Genomic DNA, 25,206 nt, shown 5'->3' on the forward strand with positions numbered 1-25,206 from the left:
TCCTACTCCAACACATTGCTTTCGAAGGTAACTAGGAAACGTATCCAAGATACCTTTTACCCCGGCCAGACTAAACAAAGTTTCAACTAGGCCTGAGATATCGTTCCCAATACAGCCTCTCTCCAACTCCACCAAATAAGTACCTTCTTCCATGGGACAAAGAACCATTTCCAGTGATACTTATCCGTCCCACCAAAACATAAACATCGCATTTCACCCACAAAGCAAATACCGCCGGAACTTGGAATCGGTGCAGAGTGATCCACCATCTCGTGGTCTTCTTTCCCTCCATAAAGCGTAACTTTTCTAAAAGAACTTCTCGGCCACTTTGCTGCTCTAGACTCTTAACTTTTGTTGTAATTTATCATAAATTTATTGCCCTAAGTTCCTCCTTGACGGTTGTAAATGTTTAGCGGCGGGAACATGGCAGCACTCTATAACGGTCCCTGTCCTCTGCCAACTACCTCAAGACCTCTGCTCCCCACAGGTTACTGTACCGTCCACTACCACAGGTTACTGTACACTACCACAGGTTACTGTACCGTCCACTACCACAGGTTACTGTACCGTCCACTACCACAGGTTACTGTACCGTCCACTACCACAGGTTACTGTACCGTCCACTACCACAGGTTACTGTACCGTCCACTACCACAGGTTACTGTACCGTCACTACCACAGGTTACTGTACCGTCCACTACCACAGGTTACTGTACCGTCACTACCACAGGTTACTGTACCGTCCACCACCACAGGTTACTGTACCGTCACTACCACAGGTTACTGTACCGTCACTACCACAGGTTACTGTACCGTCCACCACCACAGGTTACTGTACCGTCACTACCACAGGTTACTGTACCGTCACTACCACAGGTTACTGTACCGTCCACTACCACAGGTTACTGTACCGTCACTACCACAGGTTACTGTCCCGTCCACCACCACAGGTTACTGTACCGTCACTACCACAGGTTACTGTACCGTCACTACCACAGGTTACTGTACCGTCCACCACCACAGGTTACTGTACAGTCCACTACCACAGGTTACTGTACCGTCCACCACTACAGGTTACTGTACCGTCCACTACCACAGGTTACTGTACCGTCCACCACTACAGGTTACTGTACAGTCCACTACCACAGGTTACTGTACCGTCCACCACTACAGGTTACTGTACAGTCCACTACCACAGGTTACTGTACCGTCCACCACTACAGGTTACTGTACCGTCACTACCACAGGTTACTGTACCGTCCACCAGTACAGGTTACTGTACAGTCCACTACCACAGGTTACTGTACCGTCCACTACCACAGGTTACTGTACCGTCACTACCACAGGTTACTGTACCGTCCACTACCACAGGTTACTGTACCGTCCACTACCACAGGTTACTGTACCGTCACTACCACAGGTTACTGTACCGTCCACCACTACAGGTTACTGTACAGTCCACTACCACAGGTTACTGTACCGTCCACTACCACAGGTTACTGTACCGTCCACCACTACAGGTTACTGTACAGTCCACTACCACAGGTTACTGTACCGTCCACTACCACAGGTTACTGTACCGTCCACCACTACAGGTTACTGTACAGTCCACTACCACAGGTTACTGTACTGTCCACCACTACAGGTTACTGTACCGTCCATTACCACAGGTTACTGTACCGTCCACTACCACAGGTTACTGTACCGTCCACCACTACAGGTTACTGTACAGTCCACTACCACAGGTTACTGTACCGTCCACTACCACAGGTTACTGTACCGTCCACCACTACAGGTTACTGTACAGTCCACTACCACAGGTTACTGTACCGTCCACCACTACAGGTTACTGTACCGTCCATTACCACAGGTTACTGTACCGTCCACTACCACAGGTTACTGTACCGTCCACCACTACAGGTTACTGTACAGTCCACTACCACAGGTTACTGTACCGTCCACCACTACAGGTTACTGTACCGTCCACTACCACAGGTTACTGTACCGTCACTACCACAGGTTACTGTACCGTCACTACCACAGGTTACTGTACCGTCACTTCCACAGGTTACTGTACCGTCACTACCACAGGTTACTGTACCGTCCACTACCACAGGTTAATGTACCGTCCACTACCACAACGAACGACAGAGTCATCTACTACTTGGTACTACACAGTTCCTCACTACCAACCCTGGGTATTCCAAAGCTCACTTACTGAAGATCATGGCACTATCTACTTCACCACCACAGTCACAAGGTGCGACACAGTACATTACCATTAACAGGAGTTCGTTCACAGTTCACACTCACAAACATGGCGTGAACAAGGTAATTTTAGAACTTCACCCGTCGACTTCAATATGCTGTAAGTGACATCTAACCTGTTGTTCTGTTGTTGCAGGTGAATTGGCTTTCCTGTTGTTTTTGATGGTGTTGTTGTTGTATACTGCCTCCTTGCTCTTCTCACACTTGTCATTTGTAATGAGGCTGTCCTACACGAAACCACTTAAGCCACTACTATTGGTAAGTAACTGCACAGTTTACTACCACAGACACGAGTAACTCTACAGTGCCTTGCCACAATAACCAGAAACATTACGGTGTTCTAGCAAAAAAGACAAGTAACAGTTGAGTGTACTTCCATAAACATAAGTAACTGTAGAGTGCACTATATTCCTCCACCTCCTCTAACCCCAACATACAACCCATGTCTATATCCTCACGTCCTCTAACCCCTTATACAGTCCACTTACTTATCTCCCCACCTCTTACCACTTAACACAACCCACGTCGACAACCCGACGCTTCTGTGACACCTTATCGATGCTCCCAGTACTGCTAGTCCTCGACAACCTGACCCCTCCCCCATCTACCTCAGCCTGCTGTTGTTGTGGTGGTTGTAAACACAGGAGGTCAGCTGCGCTCATCTCCCGGTGAGAGTCGTGGGCGCGGAAACTTTAAAAACTCCAAATATATTTGTCTTGGTTTAGTTACGAGGCAACCAGTGCTGAATCACAAACTGTCGCACATTGCCAAACGATACAGCTTTATGGTCGAAATATTTCATTGGTCTATACTGTCTGTTTTTAATGTCATTGTAATAAAATAATCTGTAGTATTGCAAAATGTCCATAACAGTGTTTGAAGCTAATCCGGTTTTTTGTAAGGAAATATTATACAAATTTTACCTTCTGGTCACAATGAATTACGAGTTTATATTCGTTAATATATATTTACTGAGCTGAAACTTCAACACATATTATTATTTACTGGGGAGGGCGGGGGGGGGGGGGGGCACCTTGTGTTGCCCAGGTGGGTTGCCCATCTGTCCATCTATCTATCGAGCCATCCATCCATCTATCGATCGCAAATGTGTAGTCTGTTCCCTGCTCTAGGAACTAGGTGGACTAGTAGTGTGTTGTGTTCCCTGCATCACCGTCCATACTGGTGGTCTATACTGTGTGGTGTTCCCTGCTTCACCGTCCATACTGGTGGTCTATACTGTGTGGTGTTCCCTGCTTCACCGTCCATACTGGTGGTCTATACTGTGTGTTCCCTGCTTCACCGTCCATACTGGTGGTCTATACTGTGTGGTGTTCCCTGCTTCACCGTCCATACTGGTGGTCTATATTGTGTGTTCCCTGCTTCACCGTCCATACTTGTGGTCTATACTGTGTGTTCCCTGCTTCACCGTCCATACTGGTGGTCTATACTGTGTGTTCCCTGCTTCACCGTCCATACTGGTGGTCTATACTGTGTGGTGTTCCCTGCTTCACTGTCCATACTGGTGGTCTATGCTGTGTGGTGTGTTCCCTGCTTCACCGTCCATACTGGTGGTCTATACACTGTGTTCCCTGCTTCACCGTCCATACTGGTGGTCTATACTGTGTGGTGTTCCCTGCTTCAATGTACATACTGGTGGTCTATACTGTGTGGTGTGTTCCCTGCTTCACTGTCCATACTGGTGGTCTATACTGTGTGGTGTTCCCTGCTTCACCGTCCATACTGGTGGTCTATACTGTGTGGTGTGTTCCCTGCTTCACCGTCCATACTGGTGGTCTATACTGTGTGGTGTTCCCTGCTTCACTGTCCATACTGGTGGTCTATACTGTGTGTTCCCTGCTTCACCGTCCATACTGGTGGTCTATACTGTGTGTTCCCTGCTTCACCGTCCATACTGGTGGTCTATACTGTGTGGTGTGTTCCCTGCTTCACCGTCCATACTGGTGGTCTATACTGTGTGGTGTGTTCCCTGCTTCACCGTCCATACTGGTGGTCTATACTGTGTGTTCCCTGCTTCACCGTCCATACTGGTGGTCTATACTGTGTGTTCCCTGCTTCACCGTCCATACTGGTGGTCTATACTGTGTGGTGTTCCCTGCTTCACTGTCCATACTGGTGGTCTATACTGTGTGGTGTGTTCCCTGCTTCACCGTCCATACTGGTGGTCTATACTGTGTGTTCCCTGCTTCACTGTCCATACTGGTGGTCTATACTGTGTGTTCCCTGCTTCACCGTCCATACTGGTGGTCTATACTGTGTGGTGTGTTCCCTGCTTCACTGTCCATACTGGTGGTCTATACTGTGTGTTGTGTTCCCTGCTTCACCGTCCATACTGGTGGTCTATACTGTGTGGTGTGTTCCCTGCTTCACTGTCCATACTGGTGGTCTATACTGTGTGTTCCCTGCTTCACCGTCCATACTGGTGGTCTATACTGTGTGTTCCCTGCTTCACCGTCCATACTGGTGGTCTATACTGTGTGGTGTGTTCCCTGCTTCACCGTCCATACTGGTGGTCTATACTGTGTGTTCCCTGCTTCACCGTCCATACTGGTGGTCTATACTGTGTAGTGTTCCCTGCTTCACCATCCATACTGGTGGTCTATACTGTGTGGTGTGTTCCCTGCTTCACCGTCCATACTGGTGGTCTATACTGTGTGTTCCCTGCTTCACCGTCCATACTGGTGGTCTATACTGTGTGTTCCCTGCTTCACCGTCCATACTGGTGGTCTATACTGTGTGTTCCCTGCTTCACCGTCCATACTGGTGGTCTATACTGTGTGGTGTGTTCCCTGCTTCACCGTCCATACTGGTGGTCTATACTGTGTGTTCCCTGCTTCACCGTCCATACTGGTGGTCTATACTGTGTGGTGTGTTCCCTGCTTCACCGTCCATACTGGTGGTCTATACTGTGTGTTCCCTGCTTCACCGTCCATACTGGTGGTCTATACTGTGTGTTCCCTGCTTCACCGTCCATACTGGTGGTCTATACTGTGTGGTGTTCCCTGCTTCACTGTCCATACTGGTGGTCTATACTGTGTGTTCCCTGCTTCACCGTCCATACTGGTGGTCTATACTGTGTGTTCCCTGCTTCACCGTCCATACTGGTGGTCTATACTGTGTGTTCCCTGCTTCACCGTCCATACTGGTGGTCTATACTGTGTGGTGTGTTCCCTGCTTCACTGTCCATACTGGTGGTCTATACTGTGTGGTGTTCCCTGCTTCACTGTCCATACTGGTGGTCTATACTGTGTGTTCCCTGCTTCACCGTCCATACTGGTGGTCTATACTGTGTGTTCCCTGCTTCACCGTCCATACTGGTGGTCTATACTGTGTGTTCCCTGCTTCACCGTCCATACTGGTGGTCTATACTGTGTGGTGTGTTCCCTGCTTCACCGTCCATACTGGTGGTCTATACTGTGTGGTGTGTTCCCTGCTTCACCGTCCATACTGGTGGTCTATACTGTGTGGTGTGTTCCCTGCTTCACTGTCCATACTGGTGGTCTATACTGTGTGGTGTGTTCCCTGCTTCACCGTCCATACTGGTTATCTATACTGTGTGGTGTGTTCCCTGCTTCACCGTCCATACTGGTGGTCTATACTGTGTGGTGTTCCCTGCTTCACCGTCCATACTGGTGGTCTATACTGTGTGTTCCCTGCTTCACCGTCCATACTGGTGGTCTATACTGTGTGTTCCCTGCTTCACCGTCCATACTGGTGGTCTATACTGTGTGGTGTGTTCCCTGCTTCACTGTCCATACTGGTGGTCTATACTGTGTGGTGTTCCCTGCTTCACCGTCCATACTGGTGGTCTATACTGTGTGTTCCCTGCTTCACCGTCCATACTGGTGGTCTATACTGTGTTGTGTTCCCTGCTTCACCGTCCATACTGGTGGTCTATACTGTGTGTTGTGTTCCCTGCTTCACCGTCCATACTGGTGGTCTATACTGTGTGGTGTGTTCCCTGCTTCACCGTCCATACTGGTGGTCTATACTGTGTGTTCCCTGCTTCACCGTCCATACTGGTGGTCTATACTGTGTGTTCCCTGCTTCACCGTCCATACTGGTGGTCTATACTGTGTGGTGTTCCCTGCTTCACCGTCCATACTGGTGGTCTATACTGTGTGTTCCCTGCTTCACCGTCCATACTGGTGGTCTATACTGTGTGTTCCCTGCTTCACCGTCCATACTGGTGGTCTATACTGTGTGTTCCCTGCTTCACCGTCCATACTGGTGGTCTATACTGTGTGGTGTGTTCCCTGCTTCACCGTCCATACTGGTGGTCTAGACTGTGTGGTGTTCCCTGCTTCACCGTCCATACTGGTGGTCTATACTGTGTTGTGTTCCCTGCTTCACCGTCCATACTGGTGGTCTATACTGTGTGGTGTTATGATCTCAGCCTGCAGGAGAAACGAGTCTCCCTCTTTGAGAGTTATTCATCAAGCCTGACCTGATTAGAAGGTCTAGCAAATATTGAGGTAATAATCCATATCTAAAATAGTTGCTTGGATATGTATAACAATTTGAGATTATGGGCAATGAAGAAGAAAACGGATAAATGACTGGCTAGGAGATGTGGACATTTTGCTGGAGGCGTGAGGCTCGCTTCCGGAGGACCTTGACCTCACTTGAGTGCCAGACATCGCAGGGGAAAGCTGCGCTCCGTTTGAGCTCCCGTCAGAAGGGAACCCCTAGTGATATATCTCGAAGAGAAGAGAAGTGTGTAGACGTGCCAGCTGTGGAACCGAGCTGGGAACGTTGTGGTCTCAAGTCCTGGTCGACGAGCAGAGTTTAATAAGCTACTTAGAGGCATTTTCGTGGGCTGTGTGGAGCGCCCTGACCAGACGCCGTCGGAGGGAAAGCGCCCTCGATCAGTTAATCTGTGGTAAGCACGATATACGCCAGTTCATAGTGATTGCTTGTAGTTGGTCGTGTGCCCAGCGACAGTAGCAATATTTATTTATAAGTTAGACATGTTTTAATAAGGCAGAAGGCCTGAAATAGGAGAGTGAAGAGGGAGGAGCACGGAGCGACGTCCGTCCCCTGTGAGCTCTGACAGACGACTGAGGGAGCCCGGCTCCTGACGGAGGAAGACCCTCCCAGCGAGTGAGGACCGCCGCCAGGCGAGGTGGAGTATGGACCCGCCCAAAACGGGGGAGTCCACTCTCACTGTATATAGAGGACAGATAGAGGTTGGAGACAAACATATTGTGTGATTATTTTTGTTTATGTGTTGAAGGGGAAACAAATTTATTGGAGTGTCGATGGGTTGCAGGTTTGTCTTTGGGGAAGAAGTTGCTGAGAACTTCGAAGCCAGCCTTGATGAGGTAATTCATGAGACTCCAAGGTAGTGAAGCAGAGGACCTCGAGCTGTGAGGAGAAGCAGTGAAGAGGAGTGTCACGTGCTTCTGTAGAGGTGGAGAAGCACCATAGTTGCTCGAGGAAACTTCATGGTGTAGCTGTGAGGAGGTGGTTCACCAGCTCACTTACAATAGTGCTCTTATGCCTGTGGGAGCCAGTACACTTGTTAAGTGCACTTGTTAAGTGGGCGGACTTAAGTTTTGTACCAGCAACCGAAACATCTAGTGTTTGGGCTCATGTGAGAGCCCCAGTCATCAGCAGTCCATAAATGTTACCCTGGCCGGGGTGGCATGTCTGGGGACAGTGCTAGAGCTGATAGTATCATCTCATTGTATGGCATGAAGCCAGGCTCAGCTTTGCGCGGGAAACAGCTAGGCCGTCGGCCTGGGTGTGGGGCCCCCGCGCTGGCTGCCCACTTGAGTGGTTGTCATGGAGACAGCCGCCATCTTAGTAAACATCTTGAGCCGCCATGTTGGTCGGCCATCTTGGAGCTGCCCTAGGGGCTATGCTACACCGTCGCTGATTGGATGAGAGGGGTAGGCCGCTGTATGCCTTCCTCTCATTGGTTATTTCGAGAAGGACGCGGGAAGAGCCGGTGTGAGCATCATTCTGAACTCAGCCGCCACCTTGTCAAGACGTTCCTGTACTCAATTCGGCCAAATTGATGTATAGGGCGTCGTGGTGGCTGGACTACAACTGCTGATGCTTCCTGCTTCACCTACGACATCGGTCGTCACAGAATCCGGCCGAAGTCGTCGCTTGGAGGGGTTTAAGACATTATTGTATGCAGGGGGTAGAGGTACAGTGATCTGGGATCGTGGGGGAATGTGCATACGAGCAGCAACAGACTCGTAGATCCCATACCAGTGATGATTAGACTTGCTAGTGCTCTGTAGCAGTCGATGGGAACGGGGAAATTCGTGTCAGTGTTAAGGCAATTTCCCGTGTTTGTACTACGGTCAGGAACTACCGCCGCCTACGCCACCCGGAGCGAGCCAGCCACCTATAGCGGGGTGCCTGATGTATGGGAATGGTGTGTAAAGCCGGCAGTGTGAATGAGTAAGTACCTATGTGTGTATTTCGGTGATTAGTGGTCTCTAAAGCTTGAATTCGAGGTCAAGTGTTCCGTCACATTGTCACGCAGCACCTGTTCAGGTGGAGTGAATTGTGGGCGAGGAGATTAATCACCTGTGTTGTCATCTTGTCAGTCCAGAGGGACTTGGTGTACACAGACGTACAGTGTGTGTGTGTGTGTGTGTGGGTACACACGGGGAACAGAATATACATAGATTAGCCAAGGACTGAGAAGGTGTCCATGTAATAAATTCTTTTATTTCATTGTGGTAATCATTTTTGATCGTCCGTGGGACGGAGTGATATCATTTCCATGTGTGGTCTTGCAGGTGTGGAATTCCAACACTGAGCGCTCAGGTATGTGTAACGCCAGTGATTCCTGGCAATGATTATTGTGGAGTGTGCCACAGTGTGGCTTAAATTTCTTGTAGTGTTCCCAGGGCCGTGACAAGTGTGATTTATATAAATATATATATTGTGGTTGCAGTATTGATTAACGTAATTTTGGTGAGGTTTGGTGAGTGACGAGGCCGTCTAGAGAGACCGCCCCCGCTCTGTCGAGTAACGTAACTCTCGAGTGTTTATCGGCATGCGTGACCGATAAATCACTCACCCATGTGATTTAAGGAGTGTGAGATTCTCCTTAGTGTTCCCAATAACGTTTGATAGCTGTAGGCTACATGTGTCAGCGGTAATTATATATATATATATAATCGTAGTGTCACGGTGCCCAGTGTTAATGTGTTATTTACTGTGTGGTGATTGCAATATATTGACCTATGTTCTAGGGGTCCTTTGCAGCAGTAAGTAAGTAAGTGTGTGCAGTATCCTAATATTTGGAAATTAGAGTACTTGCCGTGTGTGTTATTGCAAAGGGGGTTGTTATTTGATGGTGATTGTTGCTAGTGTTGAGCAATCACTGTATGTGATTGCAGTTCAGTAAAACCATTGTGGGGCAGGGTTCTAGAGGGTTCATGTCCTGTAGGTTATTTTACTAGGTTCTGCAGTATTGTCATATCAACCGGATTGTAACGTAAATCACTGTGATTTGTTAGTGTGATTTGTCATTGTCGTGGGGGAACTCGGCTGTAGACGAGTACTTGGATACACATATATTCTCCTGGTTATCTGGTAGGACATCGAAGTCCAGTATTCAGTGAGGTGATTGCGAGGCAATTAATATAACGTAACCAAGGGAACGCCCATTGCTTTAAGAGAATTTGTTCTTTGACAATTTGAGTAACGTAGAATACGTTTGGGTTAATTTACTTTCCTGTAAGCAGCTACGGTAGTCTCGAGGAGCCTAGCCATCAGCCAGATAAGAATTAGAGTATTGTCTGTCGTAATTAACGGTCAGTGGGCCGGGTAATTGACGTGTTTCAGGAAGTCAAAGTAATTAACCTCGATCCTTGTTTGATCGACTCACACGAAGGCTACATTGTTCCATTAACGTAACGTCGTTATCTGCCCGGAAGTACCGGCACTTGATTGACTCGTGAGAGGAGTAACGTCATTTAGAATAACGTAAACGTGGGGCTAATTACTGTTATTAGTCGCCTGAATTGGTCTGAGTATGGAAGGCTTAGACGGAATTCGTACCTTAATGTAAATTGCTGAGCCAGTGTGAAAGGTTGCGTATTTTAATTGTTTAATTATTGATCTTGAGGATAGTAATTAATTACTCTAAAGGTAATCACGAGTGATTACCGTTCTCTTAGCACTTTGGACATTGCAAATCAGAGTTTACCATCGCTGAGTGATTAGTAACCGATTAACGTAAATTAACGTAACTAGTAGAGATTAATCAGCTGTCTGGAAGTACAGGGATTAATGGGATTTTCTCACTGAATGCTCGACGGGTAGAGTGTTGTGTAATTTCCGCGTTACTAGTGACAGTTGTAAGAGTTGTTAATTTAACGTAAATGTTACCTTGTAATTAACGTAAATCTTATTGTGTTATTAACGTAAATCAATTGTTATTGATTGTTGATCGTCCGTGGGACGTAGTGTTAACGTAAGGATTAATTTGAGGAAGGGTGCTGGAGTTGCCAGTGAACCCATTAGTTATTGTTGTCATTGAAAGACTACTGATTTGATTGCATTGCAACCGCTGTTGCAGGAGTAGACTGCACTGAGGCGTAGAACAGTTAGGAGGTTACTGGAGGCGTATTTCAGAACCTACTGTGTCATTTGTTGTAATTGTGATTATAGATCTGTTAGTTCTTGCTTGCTTGTTGATTCCTCTGTGGTCACGCTTATGTTCGAGTTAGTTCATTATGCAGTCCGAGGGGCTGGTGTCTAGCTGTCATTGATAGTGTCACTGGAAGGATTTCGAGTAACGTCATTGACATTTCTTTTGTTTTGTTGTAGTAGTTAGTACTTTATTGAATAAACTAAGTTGTTATGGTTAACACTGTCTTTTCGTTATACCCCCACACATTATTATTGTTCTGCAAATGTTCTTCACACTCGACTAACATTGAGACGAATTTTCTGAGCTTTGGATCAAATATACGGCACCACACAACAATAAATTATTGTTGTGAGAGCCCGTGACCTACTCGTTAGATTCGCTTCGGCGATTGGCGAAGGTCGGCGGCCTAAGTGGGGGGGATTTCAATTTTCATTGGGGTCTCGGCGTTTGCTCGCGCCTAGTCAATTGTTCATACATGGTCCCAAAGTGAGGAATGAGCTGTTTACTACACTGGTGTGTTAGCTAAGCAAGTCCTTCCTCAGGCGACCTAGTTGAATATCACGACAGGAATAAAGGTTAAAGAATAAAGAAAATTCTTAGAAATTTTCCGAGCTAAAATTCCTTATACCAATTATAATTTATTCCAAAACTTCTCACAAGTTAAAAACTACAAACTCTCACAGCGTGGCGCCCAACGTGGGGCCGTAGACTTTTGATTCATAATCAGAAAAGTAAGATTCATCAAGTTGAGAAACCTATGAAAGGTGTGCAGAACATTGCAGAACAATATTGTTGTGGGTGTGTATGTTGTCGGTTAGCAGGATTAGGTACACACACACCACACACACAGAATGGATGAGGATTATAGAAAGAAGTACGTATATCTGTATGTGACTAAGTATGGCGTGCTGCCAAAGGATAGAAACAGTCGTACAGATGAGGAATGTAGGCGGTATGTTGAGGACCATAATGCCTATGTACGGCGTCTATGTCTAGAAAGAGCAAACAGAAGTGATCTAGGGGACAAGGGAGTTCCCCTAGCCGACCGTGGTATAGTCGGCATGTCAGGGGGTGTGGGATTGAGTCCACCCCAGGAGAAGGAGGGGGAGTCGCGACCCCAGCCTAGGCTAAGGACTGATTCCTTGGGCCACAGAAACGTTTCATTGGAAGTAGTCAATCAGATACCAGAACAACCTCTCAGGAGGGGGACTGAACAACCCCAGGAGGAAATTACTTTAGAGTACCTAGCAGCTCAAGCTGATGCTATGAAACTGCAAAGAGAGGATAAGGCCAAATTTGTGGCTTACATGTGGAATGCCCACCACGAGAGATTGACTAGATTGGAAGTTGCAAGAGTGCAATCCGAGGCAAGGACGGGGAGTCAAGCCCCTCCTGCCGCGCCAAGCTCAGAGGTACAGGCGCTGGAAGTAGAGGTACCTCCTCTATTGCCAAGAGAGGAGAAGATCGATCCTAGGGATGCATACCTAGATCGATGTGTGACAAAGGTTGAAAGGTTTACTCAAGCTCCAAGTAAGGGAGCCAAACCTAAAGGAAGTAAGTCTAAGGGACACCAACAGAAACCCAAGGTTAAGGGACCCAGGTGCTTCACATGCAACATGGCAGGTCACCGAGCAGCTAAGTGCCCGAGCAGCACTAGGCTTAAGACTAAGAAGGTGACCAAGGTGCAAGTTACAGGCATGAGTACCGTGGGAGGTGATGCCCTAAGAGACACACTCGAGTTAACTAGAGGAAGAGTTAATGGGCAATGGACGAGTGTCTTTCGAGACCGGGGTGCTACAGTTAACATGGTCAGGAACAGTTTGGTTGAGCCTGAGAGTAGAACAGGTCGAATCCTCCGTGTCCAGTACCCAGATGGCACTGGTAAGGACATGGAAGAAGTGTCCGTGTTGGTAGACACCCCATATATCAAAGGTAAGATCAAAGCTGCGCTAAGTAGAAAGGCAGTGTATGGACTTTTGATAGGTAATACTCCTGGTATAGAGAACCAGGTGGGTCTGTCCTGTGGAAATGACCCAGAGGAAACAGGAACAGGTGAGAGGAAGGTTAAACCCGCTGGCGTTGACACCAAGCGTCAGCCGGCTGGTCGAGCAGAGATCACCGCCGCCCAGACAGAAGAAGAGGCGCAGCAGGTGAAAGGAAACCGGAGCCATCCTCCTCTCCCTATTGCACAGAAAACGAGAACTGATTCAGAGGGACTCAGATGGGTCTCACCAGCTGACGGCGATGTCACACGGCCGCCAGCTGAGGAAGTCAAGGTCGCCTCTTATCAGGCGAAAGATCAGGTGCATGAGGTAAAAGGGAAAAAGAGCAATTTTCCTTCTTTCATTTCACAGAAAACGGGGGTGAGCCCAGTGAGACGGGTATGGCCCGGATCAGGTGATCCCGCCACAACCTGTCGACCAGCCCGGCCCGCGAGGGTTAACACCACTCAGGAGAGTAAACGTCTGCTTGATGTTACCAGTGGTGAGGCTAAGGTAGCTGTGGTTCCCACAAGTGAAGTGGATATTCTGGACCAATCTTTCAGGCTGTTGGAAGATCGTTCAGACAAACGAACGGTCGCTGAGAGATTGATGAACGAGCAGGTCAGTGACCAAGTGCTCAGTGAGGGGCGAGGTTTGACAGCTGCTGAAGAGGCCTCAGCCCAGTCAACTCAGTCGGTAGAGCAACCCGGTCTGAGACTGACAGACAGACAGGAAGAAAGACCCTGTCACCGGGAAGTCAAGACAGTCTGCTAACTGTCGGGATTGTGTCGGTAGGGTAGGGAAGGTGTTGAGTCTGTACTTCATTGGTAAGTCCATCCCAGTGTGCTACCTATTGTGTCCAGTATGACACAGACCTGTGGGGCGAGAGTGTGAAGGGACTGAGGAAGGGAAGCTGCGAGGCGTTGAGCCGGCTTAACCTAGACCCAGAACCTGAGCACGACCGCACTATGGTCAGGAAGTACCACCCTGGACGAGCCAGTGACGTCACATCTTGTCCCGCCAGCCACCGACGTCAACAGAAAACGGATGAATCACCACCACCACCCAGCCGCCGTGCACTTAATTAAGAGCCAAGTGTAAGTGGCTGGTGATTTTTAGATGAAATTTTCCTCCGGGAAATTTTATCTTTTTGGTGGGGAGTTATGTGAGGAGGTGGTTCACCAGCTCACTTACAATAGTGCTCTTATGCCTGTGGGAGCCAGTACACTTGTTAAGTGCACTTGTTAAGTGGGCGGACTTAAGTTTTGTACCAGCAACCGAAACATCTAGTGTTTGGGCTCATGTGAGAGCCCCAGTCATCAGCAGTCCATAAATGTTACCCTGGCCGGGGTGGCATGTCTGGGGACAGTGCTAGAGCTGATAGCATCATCTCATTGTATGGCATGAGGCCAGGCTCAGCTTTGCGCGGGAAACAGCTAGGCCGTCGGCCTGGGTGTGGGGCCCCCGCGCTGGCTGCCCACTTGAGTGGTTGTCATGGAGACAGCCGCCATCTTAGTAAACATCTTGAGCCGCCATGTTGGTCGGCCATCTTGGAGCTGCCCTAGGGGCTATGCTACACCGTCGCTGATTGGATGAGAGGGGTAGGCCGCTGTATGCCTTCCTCTCATTGGTTATTTCGAGAAGGACGCGGGAAGAGCCGGTGTGAGCATCATTCTGAACTCAGCCGCCACCTTGTCAAGACGTTCCTGTACTCAATTCGGCCAAATTGATGTATAGGGCGTCGTGGTGGCTGGACTACAACTGCTGATGCTTCCTGCTTCACCTACGACATCGGTCGTCACAGAATCCGGCCGAAGTCGTCGCTTGGAGGGGTTTAAGACATTATTGTATGCAGGGGGTAGAGGTACAGTGATCTGGGATCGTGGGGGAATGTGCATACGAGCAGCAACAGACTCGTAGATCCCATACCAGTGATGATTAGACTTGCTAGTGCTCTGTAGCAGTCGATGGGAACGGGGAAATTCGTGTCAGTGTTAAGGCAATTTCCCGTGTTTGTACTACGGTCAGGAACTACCGCCGCCTACGCCACCCGGAGCGAGCCAGCCACCTATAGCGGGGTGCCTGATGTATGGGAATGGTGTGTAAAGCCGGCAGTGTGAATGAGTAAGTACCTATGTGTGTATTTCGGTGATTAGTGGTCTCTAAAGCTTGAATTCGAGGTCAAGTGTTCCGTCACATTGTCACGCAGCACCTGTTCAGGTGGAGTGAATTGTGGGCGAGGAGATTAATCACCTGTGTTGTCATCTTGTCAGTCCAGAGGGACTTGGTGTACACAGGCGTACAGTGTGTGTGTGTGTGTGTGTGGGTACACACGGGGAACAGAATATACATAGATTAGCCAAGGACTGAGAAGGTGTCCATGTAATAAATTCTTTTATTTCATTGTGGTAATCATTTTTGATCGTCCGTGGGACGGAGTGATATCATTTCCATGTGTGGTCTTGCAGGTGTGGAATTCCAACACTGAGCGCTCAGGTATGTGTAACGCCAGTGATTCCTGGCAATGATTATTGTGGAGTGTGCCACAGTGTGGCTTAAATTTCTTGTAGTGTTCCCAGGGCCGTGACAAGTGTGATTTATATAAATATATATATTGTGGTTGCAGTATTGATTAACGTAATTTTGGTGAGGTTTGGTGAGTGACGAGGCCGTCTAGAGAGACCGCCCCCGCTCTGTCGAGTAACGTAACTCTCGAGTGTTTATCGGCATGCGTGACCGATAAATCACTCACCCATGTGATTTAAGGAGTGTGAGATTCTCCTTAGTGTTCCCAATAACGTTTGATAGCTGTAGGCTACATGTGTCAGCGGTAATTATATATATATATATATAATCGTAGTGTCACGGTGCCCAGTGTTAATGTGTTATTTACTGTGTGGTGATTGCAATATATTGACCTATGTTCTAGGGGTCCTTTGCAGCAGTAAGTAAGTAAGTGTGTGCAGTATCCTAATATTTGGAAATTAGAGTACTTGCCGTGTGTGTTATTGCAAAGGGGGTTGTTATTTGATGGTGATTGTTGCTAGTGTTGAGCAATCACTGTATGTGATTGCAGTTCAGTAAAACCATTGTGGGGCAGGGTTCTAGAGGGTTCATGTCCTGTAGGTTATTTTACTAGGTTCTGCAGTATTGTCATATCAACCGGATTGTAACGTAAATCACTGTGATTTGTTAGTGTGATTTGTCATTGTCGTGGGGGAACTCGGCTGTAGACGAGTACTTGGATACACATATATTCTCCTGGTTATCTGGTAGGACATCGAAGTCCAGTATTCAGTGAGGTGATTGCGAGGCAATTAATATAACGTAACCAAGGGAACGCCCATTGCTTTAAGAGAATTTGTTCTTTGACAATTTGAGTAACGTAGAATACGTTTGGGTTAATTTACTTTCCTGTAAGCAGCTACGGTAGTCTCGAGGAGCCTAGCCATCAGCCAGATAAGAATTAGAGTATTGTCTGTCGTAATTAACGGTCAGTGGGCCGGGTAATTGACGTGTTTCAGGAAGTCAAAGTAATTAACCTCGATCCTTGTTTGATCGACTCACACGAAGGCTACATTGTTCCATTAACGTAACGTCGTTATCTGCCCGGAAGTACCGGCACTTGATTGACTCGTGAGAGGAGTAACGTCATTTAGAATAACGTAAACGTGGGGCTAATTACTGTTATTAGTCGCCTGAATTGGTCTGAGTATGGAAGGCTTAGACGGAATTCGTACCTTAATGTAAATTGCTGAGCCAGTGTGAAAGGTTGCGTATTTTAATTGTTTAATTATTGATCTTGAGGATAGTAATTAATTACTCTAAAGGTAATCACGAGTGATTACCGTTCTCTTAGCACTTTGGACATTGCAAATCAGAGTTTACCATCGCTGAGTGATTAGTAACCGATTAACGTAAATTAACGTAACTAGTAGAGATTAATCAGCTGTCTGGAAGTACAGGGATTAATGGGATTTTCTCACTGAATGCTATACGGGTACAGTGTTGTGTAATTTCCGCGTTACTAGTGACAGTTGTAAGAGTTGTTAATTTAACGTAAATGTTACCTTGTAATTAACGTAAATCTTATTGTGTTATTAACGTAAATCAATTGTTATTGATTGTTGATCGTCCGTGGGACGTAGTGTTAACGTAAGGATTAATTTGAGGAAGGGTGCTGGAGTTGCCAGTGAACCCATTAGTTATTGTTGTCATTGAAAGACTACTGATTTGATTGCATTGCAACTGCTGTTGCAGGAGTAGACTGCACTGAGGCGTAGAACAGTTAGGAGGTTACTGGAGGCGTATTTCAGAACCTACTGTGTCATTTGTTGTAATTGTGATTATAGATCTGTTAGTTCTTGCTTGCTTGTTGATTCCTCTGTGGTCACGCTTATGTTCGAGTTAGTTCATTATGCAGTCCGAGGGGCTGGTGTCTAGCTGTCATTGATAGTGTCACAGGAAGGATTTCGAGTAACGTCATTGACATTTCTTTTGTTTTGTTGTAGTAGTTAGTACTTTATTGAATAAACTAAGTTGTTATGGTTAACACTGTCTTTTCGTTACACCCCCACACATTATTATTGTTCTGCAAATGTTCTTCACACTCGACTAACATTGAGACGAATTTTCTGAGCTTTGGATCAAATATACGGCACCACACAACAATAAATTATTGTTGTGAGAGCCCGTGACCTACTCGTTAGATTCGCTTCGGCGATTGGCGAAGGTCGGCGGCCTAAGTGGGGGGGATTTCAATTTTCATTGGGGTCTCGGCGTTTGCTCGCGCCTAGTCAATTGTTCATACATGGTCCAAAAGTGAGGAATGAGCTGTTTACTACACTGGTGTGTTAGCTAAGCAAGTCCTTCCTCAGGCGACCTAGTTGAATATCACGACAGGAATAAAGGTTAAAGAATAAAGAAAATTCTTAGAAATTTTCCGAGCTAAAATTCCTTATACCAATTATAATTTATTCCAAAACTTCTCACAAGTTAAAAACTACAAACTCTCACAGTAGCAGCCAAGAGAGCTGTGGAGGAACCTAGCAGAAGGGTGAAGCACCTTAGTTGTGCAAGAAAACTTCATGATAGCAGCCTGGAGGAGCTGCAGAGGATCCTGGTAGTGAAGCCCGGAAGAACCTAAAGATATTAGGGTAGTGAACTTCTAGAGGTGGAAGGGAAGTTCTGGTGGATTACTTGTAGGGAGTTGATAGTGTTTGGTTGTCATTAGTGTGCAAGACGCAGTGAGAGGTGAGTGGTTGTTTGCATTCTTATGTCAAGGGGTGTTTTGTACTGAAGTTTAGAGTTACGGTCGTAGGCTGGATTACCTACAGATGTATGCGTTCCAGGACTGACAGTGATCGATTGATCATTGTTGTGTATCAATGAACATTTATACTGATATATGTTATTGCATTCAAATGCTGATTTTCTAAATATATATTCTCTTGCTGATGGTGCAACAGTGTATGTAGACTTGATCAACTTGAGGAGGTTGTTAGTATCAGGTGGTGAACCAGGAGATAGGATACCACTTGATAAGCTGATGGTAGAGTTCTGATGGTGTTGGAGAGCAACCTGATTGTGATATTATAGAGTATAGGATTCATTATTATTATATGTGTGTATGTATCGTGTATGTGCTTTGTCCAGTAAATGTATCCCAATTTGCCGGTGTTTGCCCTTGTCCTAGTGAGGCTTCCCAGGAGGTAGTAAAGAAGGAGAGAGAGAGAGAAAGAACCAAGAACCACTGCTGTGGACAGGGTAGAAGGTAGTACTAATAAGTCAAAAGGGGATCGAGGAGATCATATCACCCAAGGAGAGAGTGGGGAGTCACAGCGGCTCGAGTGGGTGTGTGCACGTGACAACGAGGCTGAGTGTTGGAGCCGCATCCCCTAAACGTGTGACGTTGAGCCCCTCTCCAAGAGCCAGAAGCGCCAAGGGGTGATCTCCTAGTATAAGCACTCTACCGAGTTGTGGGTTGGGTTGTCCGTAGAGAAGGATCAACGACGACAACACCAACCAACCAACAGACTATAATAAATTGGGGGCCTGTCCGGGAGAGTGAACTGACACACCCACACCCTGTCCAAGAGTGGATTTGTACACCCTTGCTGAAATAGATAAACTGTGTGAACGCAGGTGTATATTCTCTCTCTTGGGAAGACTCACAGGACAAAGATGGGTAAGGTGCAAGCATTTGTGGAGTCAGGCAAGCCTGAGGACTTAGAAGGTTGCACGAGGGATCAATTGAAACAAATAGCAGAAAAATGTGGCATTAGATTGAAAGCATCTAAAGTAGCTGGGATGAAGGATGAGATCCTGAGGCAGTTAAGAGCCAAAAGTGAAGCGGCAGAACAAGGAGCCCAGAAAGGAGCTGAAAGTGGAAAGGAGGATGATGGGCAGGATGAAGTGAGATCCCAGGGATCGAGTATGAGCAGCAAGAGTAGCCGCAGTAGCAGGAGTAGCCGAAATAGGAGCTTGGAGAGATTCCAGTTAGAGCTCCAGATGCAGCGTGAGGACAAGGAGAGACAGTTCCAGCTGGAAAAGATGAAATTAGAACTCCAGATGAAAAATGAAGCCGAGAAAGAAAAAGAGAAAACCAGAATAAGGGAACTGGAGTTGGAACAGGAGAAAGAAAAAGAGAAACCCAGACTGGAAGTAGAAAAGGAGAAAACCAGAGTAAGGGAACTGGAGTTGGAACAAGAAAAAAAAAAAGCCCAGGTCGAAAAAGAAAAAGAGAGAACAAAACAAATGCAGATAGAAGCGAACAGAACCTTGGCTGAGCAAAGGATTGAACATGGGTTGCCAGAGAGCACCACCCAGGTATCACACCCACCAGATGTTAGGGTTAAGGAGAAGAACATTCCCTTGTTTGTTCCCGAAGAGGCAGAGAGCTTCTTCGAGCATTTTGAAAAGGTTGCCAGCATCAAGGAGTGGCCACAGGAGGAATGGGCCCAGCTGGTCCAGTTAAGATTGAACGGTGAAGCCAGGGAGGCATACACCCAATTGTCACTGGACGAGTGCCAGGATTATGCCACAGTAAAGAGCAGCATATTGCGCTCGTTTCAGTTAACCCCAGAAGCTTATAGGAAGCGCTTCAGAGAGATGATCAAAGTTGGAGCGTGTACGTTTGCTGAGACAGCAAGAGATCTGGAAAGACGATTCCAGAAGTGGATTGAGGCTGCTGGAGTTGGATCTTACGCTGACCTGAAGCAACTGATGGTCATGAAGAAGTTCTTGGAGATGATGCATCCCAAAACAAAGTTCAAGATCCAAGAAGCAGGGATAAAGGAGGTGAAAGATGCCGCAGATAGGGCGGATATGATTACTGAAGCATATAAGAGCTTGAGGGAGAACAGAGTGAGAAATGAGGCGAGATGCAGCAATAGCAGACCCAGTGGAGTCTGGGGAGGAAGAAATTATGAAAGACCCAGAAGAGTTTGGGGTGAGAAGAATTTTGATAAATTGGCAGATAACCGTAAGTACCCTATAACTCAGAAGAGTAGGTCGCGCACTTCATCTGAAAGTGAAGGTGGAGGAGGAAAACGAGAAACTGATCGTTATCCTGGAAATCAAGAGTCCAGTAAAACCCCACAGAGTGCAAGTAGTGTACCTGGCCCGAGGAATTCTCATGTGAGTGGGCAGAGTCAGAGCTACTCTGGTACATATAGGAAAGATTTCTCCCAGGTGAGGTGTTACAATTGTAACGGATTGGGTCACGTGATGCGAGATTGTAGGCAGGGCAAGAGAATTGTGACCCTGGCCATGTGTGACCCCCGAGGTAAATATGCCAATGTGTTCCAAGACAAACCACAGAGAGCAAACTTAGTGAACGAGAGGTATAGGCCGTTCATGAGCAAAGGTTGGATCAGTGTAGGAGGCCAACCTGAGGTAGAAGTTGGTGTCTTAAGAGATACCGGAGCTAATCAGAGCTTGATTACGAGAAGCCTGATTGGGAATGATCGACGGTTAGCTGGCAGGAGTAAGATGAGAGTATATGGGTTATTGTCTGAGAGTGACATGCCCGTATGTACTGTCCAGCTAAGGTCGGAATATGTGTCGGCAGAGGTGATGTTGGGAGTGTGCCCCGACATACCTGTTCCAGGAGTCCAAGTGATCCTGGGGAATGACTTGTGCGGGACAAAGGTGTTGACAAGAGTCATAGCGGAGACTGTGCCAGAGGAGAGCCCAGAAGGCAACGGCACGGGTGGGACACCTGAGAGTGTGAACCTGACTGACATCCGAGGAGATGCGTCAGGAGACCGCCAAGCCATTGAGTACCCTGTCTCGGTAGTGACGAAGGCAGAGGTGGCCGACGAGGAAGACGCTGGAGAAGATGAGACAGTGTCAATTAAACCGGTAGAAGATATCGACGTAGATATAGCGTGGTTGTTTGATGAAGGTCCAGCCCAGGAAAATGATGTCTCGGTGAGGTCAAAAGTGAAGATGGCCCAGCCGAGGAAGACTCATGTGAAGAGAGCGGACCTGAGTAGAACCCAGACTGCTGAAATTAAGGGTCGGAAGGCGAATGCAACTGTGCTGAGTAGAAATGAGGAAGGATGTGGACATACCGAGGACGAGAGTAGAGCGTCAAGTTGTCCACGAGCACAGAGGCATATGGATAGTGGAGTTAAGTTGTTTGAGATGTCAGGAGTTGACATGTTTCACAGAAAACGTGGAGAAAAGATAATGAAGAAGAGTAATAGCCGGGAAAATGAAAGGAGAAGAGACAGTATGTGTGGAGAGATGCTTACGAGCACTTTGGGAGAGGCAAAGCGACATGTATGGTCGAGTGCTGTTGGATGTAGTATAGTGCCCGAAGAAACTTTTAGGGAACGAAGAAGAGTTGAAGGAGAAGAAAGGGAGTTGTATAGAAGTGAGAAATGTGGGAAGAGGAAGATGATACAAGCATGGAGGAATAGAAGAAAGCCGAGGACTCGATGGAGGTCAAACAGGATGAGGTCTTGGATAAATGAGGAGACGAAAGGGAGGATCGTCGGTGAAGACGAGGGAGTGAAGTATGATGACAGGAGGCGAAAGTATAACGGCAGTAAATGGAAGTGTGAAGACGACAGAGGAGGTACAAACAGTAGATGTCTGACTCTGGACGTGAAGAGAAGAAGACGAGGAAACGGAGGGTGGAAACAATAAGTAGAGTGGACCGATGGAGCGCAGGCGTCCAAGGAGGACAGCCTAGCTAAGAGGTGTCAGAGAGGTCAGATCGTTTGTGAGAAGATCATGTTTCTGGCGAGTTGTGAGCCGGATGTTGCAAGGTGCAACGAACTAATTGTAGACTCCTAAGAGAGTATATCGGGTGGAGAACGAGACAGTGTGGTGGCGGATGTATTATTCCGAGCTTTGCCACTGGAATAACTCTCAAAAATAAGGGGAGGGGAGTGTTATGATCTCAGCCTGCAGGAGAAACGAGTCTCCCTCTTTGAGAGTTATTCATCAAGCCTGACCTGATTAGAAGGTCTAGCAAATATTAAGGTAATAATCCATATTTAAAATAGTTGCTTGGATATGTATAACAATTTGAGATTATGGGCAATGAAGAAGAAAACAGATAAATGACTGGCTAGGAGATGTGGACATTTTGCTGGAGGCGTGAGGCTCGCTTCCGGAGGACCTTGACCTCACTTGAGTGCCAGACATCGCAGGGGAAAGCTGCGCTCCGTTTGAGCTCCCGTCAGAAGGGAACCCCTAGTGATATATCTCGAAGAGAAGAGAAGTGTGTAGACGTGCCAGCTGTGGAACCGAGCTGGGAACGTTGTGGTCTCAAGTCCTGGTCGACGAGCAGAGTTTAATAAGCTACTCAGAGGCATTTTCGTGGGCTGTGTGGAGCGCCCTGACCAGACGCCGTCGGAGGGAAAGCGCCTTCGATCAGTTAATCTGTGGTAAGCACGATATACGCCAGTTCATAGTGATTGCTTGTATATAGAGGACAGATAGAGGTTGGAGACAAACATATTGTGTGATTATTTTTGTTTATGTGTTGAAGGGGAAACAAATTTATTGGAGTGTCGATGGGTTGTAGGTTTGTCTTTGGGGAAGAAGTTGCTGAGAACTTCGAAGCCAGCCTAGATGAGGTAATTGATGAGACTCCAAGGTAGTGAAGCAGAGGACCTCGAGATGTGAGGAGAAGCAGTGAAGAGGAGTGTCACGTGCTTCTGTAGAGGTGGAGAAGCACCATAGTTGCTCGAGGAAACTTCATGGTGTAGCAGCCAAGAGAGCTGTGGAGGAACCTAGCAGAAGGGTGAAGCACCTTAGTTGTGCAAGAAAACTTCATGATAGCAGCCTGGAGGAGCTGCAGAGGATCCTGGTAGTGAAGCCCGGAAGAACCTAAAGATATTAGGGTAGTGAACTTCCAGAGGTGGAAGGGAAGTTCTGGTGGATTACTTGTAGGGAGTTGATAGTGTTTGGTTGTCATTAGTGTGCAAGATGCAGTGAGAGGTGAGTGGTTGTTTGCATTCTTATGTCAAGGGGTGTTTTGTACTGAAGTTTAGAGTTACGGTCGTAGGCTGGATTACCTACAGATGTATGCGTTCCAGGACTGACAGTGATCGATTGATCATTGTTGTGTATCAATGAACATTTATACTGATATATGTTATTGCATTCAAATGCTGATTTTCTATATATATATATTCTCTTGCTGATGGTGCAACAGTGTATGTAGACTTGATCAACTTGAGGAGGTTGTTAGTATCAGGTGGTGAACCAGGAGATAGGATACCACTTGATAAGCTGATGGTAGAGTTCTGATGGTGTTGGAGAGCAACCTGATTGTGATATTATAGAGTATAGGATTCATTATTATTATATGTGTGTATGTATCGTGTATGTGCTTTGTCCAGTAAATGTATCCCAATTTGCCGGTGTTTGCCCTTGTCCTAGTGAGGCTTCCCAGGAGGTAGTAAAGAAGGAGAGAGAGAGAGAAAGAACCAAGAACCACTGCTGTGGACAGGGTAGAAGGTAGTACTAATAAGTCAAAAGGGGATCGAGGAGATCATATCACCCAAGGAGTGAGCGGGGAGTCACAGCGGCTCGAGTGGGTGTGTGCACGTGACAACGAGGCTGAGTGTTGGAGCCGCATCCCCTAAACGTGTGACGTTGAGCCCCTCTCCAAGAGCCAGAAGCGCCAAGGGGTGATCTCCTAGAATAAGCACTCTACCGAGTTGTGGGTTGGGTTGTCCGTAGAGAAGGATCAACGATGACAACACCAACCAACCAACAGACTATAATAAATTGGGGGCCTGTCCGGGAGAGTGAACTGACACACCCACACCCTGTCCAAGATTGGATTTGTACACCCTTGCTGAAATAGATAAACTGTGTGAACGCAGGTGTATATTCTCTCTCTTGGGAAGACTCACAGGACAAAGATGGGTAAGGTGCAAGCATTTGTGGAGTCAGGCAAGCCTGAGGACTTGGAAGGTTGCACGAGGGATCAATTGAAACAAATAGCAGAAAAATGGGGCATTAGATTGAAAGCATCTAAAGTAGCTGGGATGAAGGATGAGATCCTGAGGCAGTTAAGAGCCAAAAGTGAAGCGGCAGAACAAGGAGCCCAGAAAGGAGCCGAAAGTGGAAAGGAGGATGATGGGCAGGATGAAGTGAGATCCCAGGGATCGAGTATGAGCAGCAAGAGTAGCCACAGTAGCAGGAGTAGCCGAAATAGGAGCTTGGAGAGATTCCAGTTAGAGCTCCAGATGCAGCGTGAGGACAAGGAGAGACAGTTCCAGCTGGGAAAGATGAAATTAGAACTCCAGATGAAAAATGAAGCCGAGAAAGAAAAAGAGAAAACCAGAATAAGGGAACTGGAGTTGGAACAGGAGAAAGAAAAAGAGAAAACCAGACTGGAAGTAGAAAAGGAGAAAACCAGAGTAAGGGAACTGGAGTTGGAACAAGAAAAAGAAAAAGCCCAGGTCGAAAAAGAAAAAGAGAGAACAAAACAAATGCAGATAGAAGCGAACAGAACCTTGGCTGAGCAAAGGATTGAACATGGGTTGCCAGAGAGCACCACCCAGGTATCACACCCACCAGATGTTAGGGTTAGGGAGAAGGACATTCCCTTGTTTGTTCCCGAAGAGGCAGAGAGCTTCTTCGAGCATTTTGAAAAGGTTGCCAGCATCAAGGAGTGGCCACAGGAGGAATGGGCCCAGCTGGTCCAGTTAAGATTGACCGGTGCAGCCAGGGAGGCATACACCCAATTGTCACTGGAAGAGTGCCAGGATTATGCCACAGTAAAGAGCAGCATATTGCGCTCGTTTCAGTTAACCCCAGAAGCTTATAGGAAGCGCTTCA

This window comes from Procambarus clarkii, chromosome 88 (assembly GCF_040958095.1).
Source record: "Procambarus clarkii isolate CNS0578487 chromosome 88, FALCON_Pclarkii_2.0, whole genome shotgun sequence".
NCBI classification, from domain to species: Eukaryota; Metazoa; Arthropoda; class Malacostraca; order Decapoda; family Cambaridae; genus Procambarus; species Procambarus clarkii.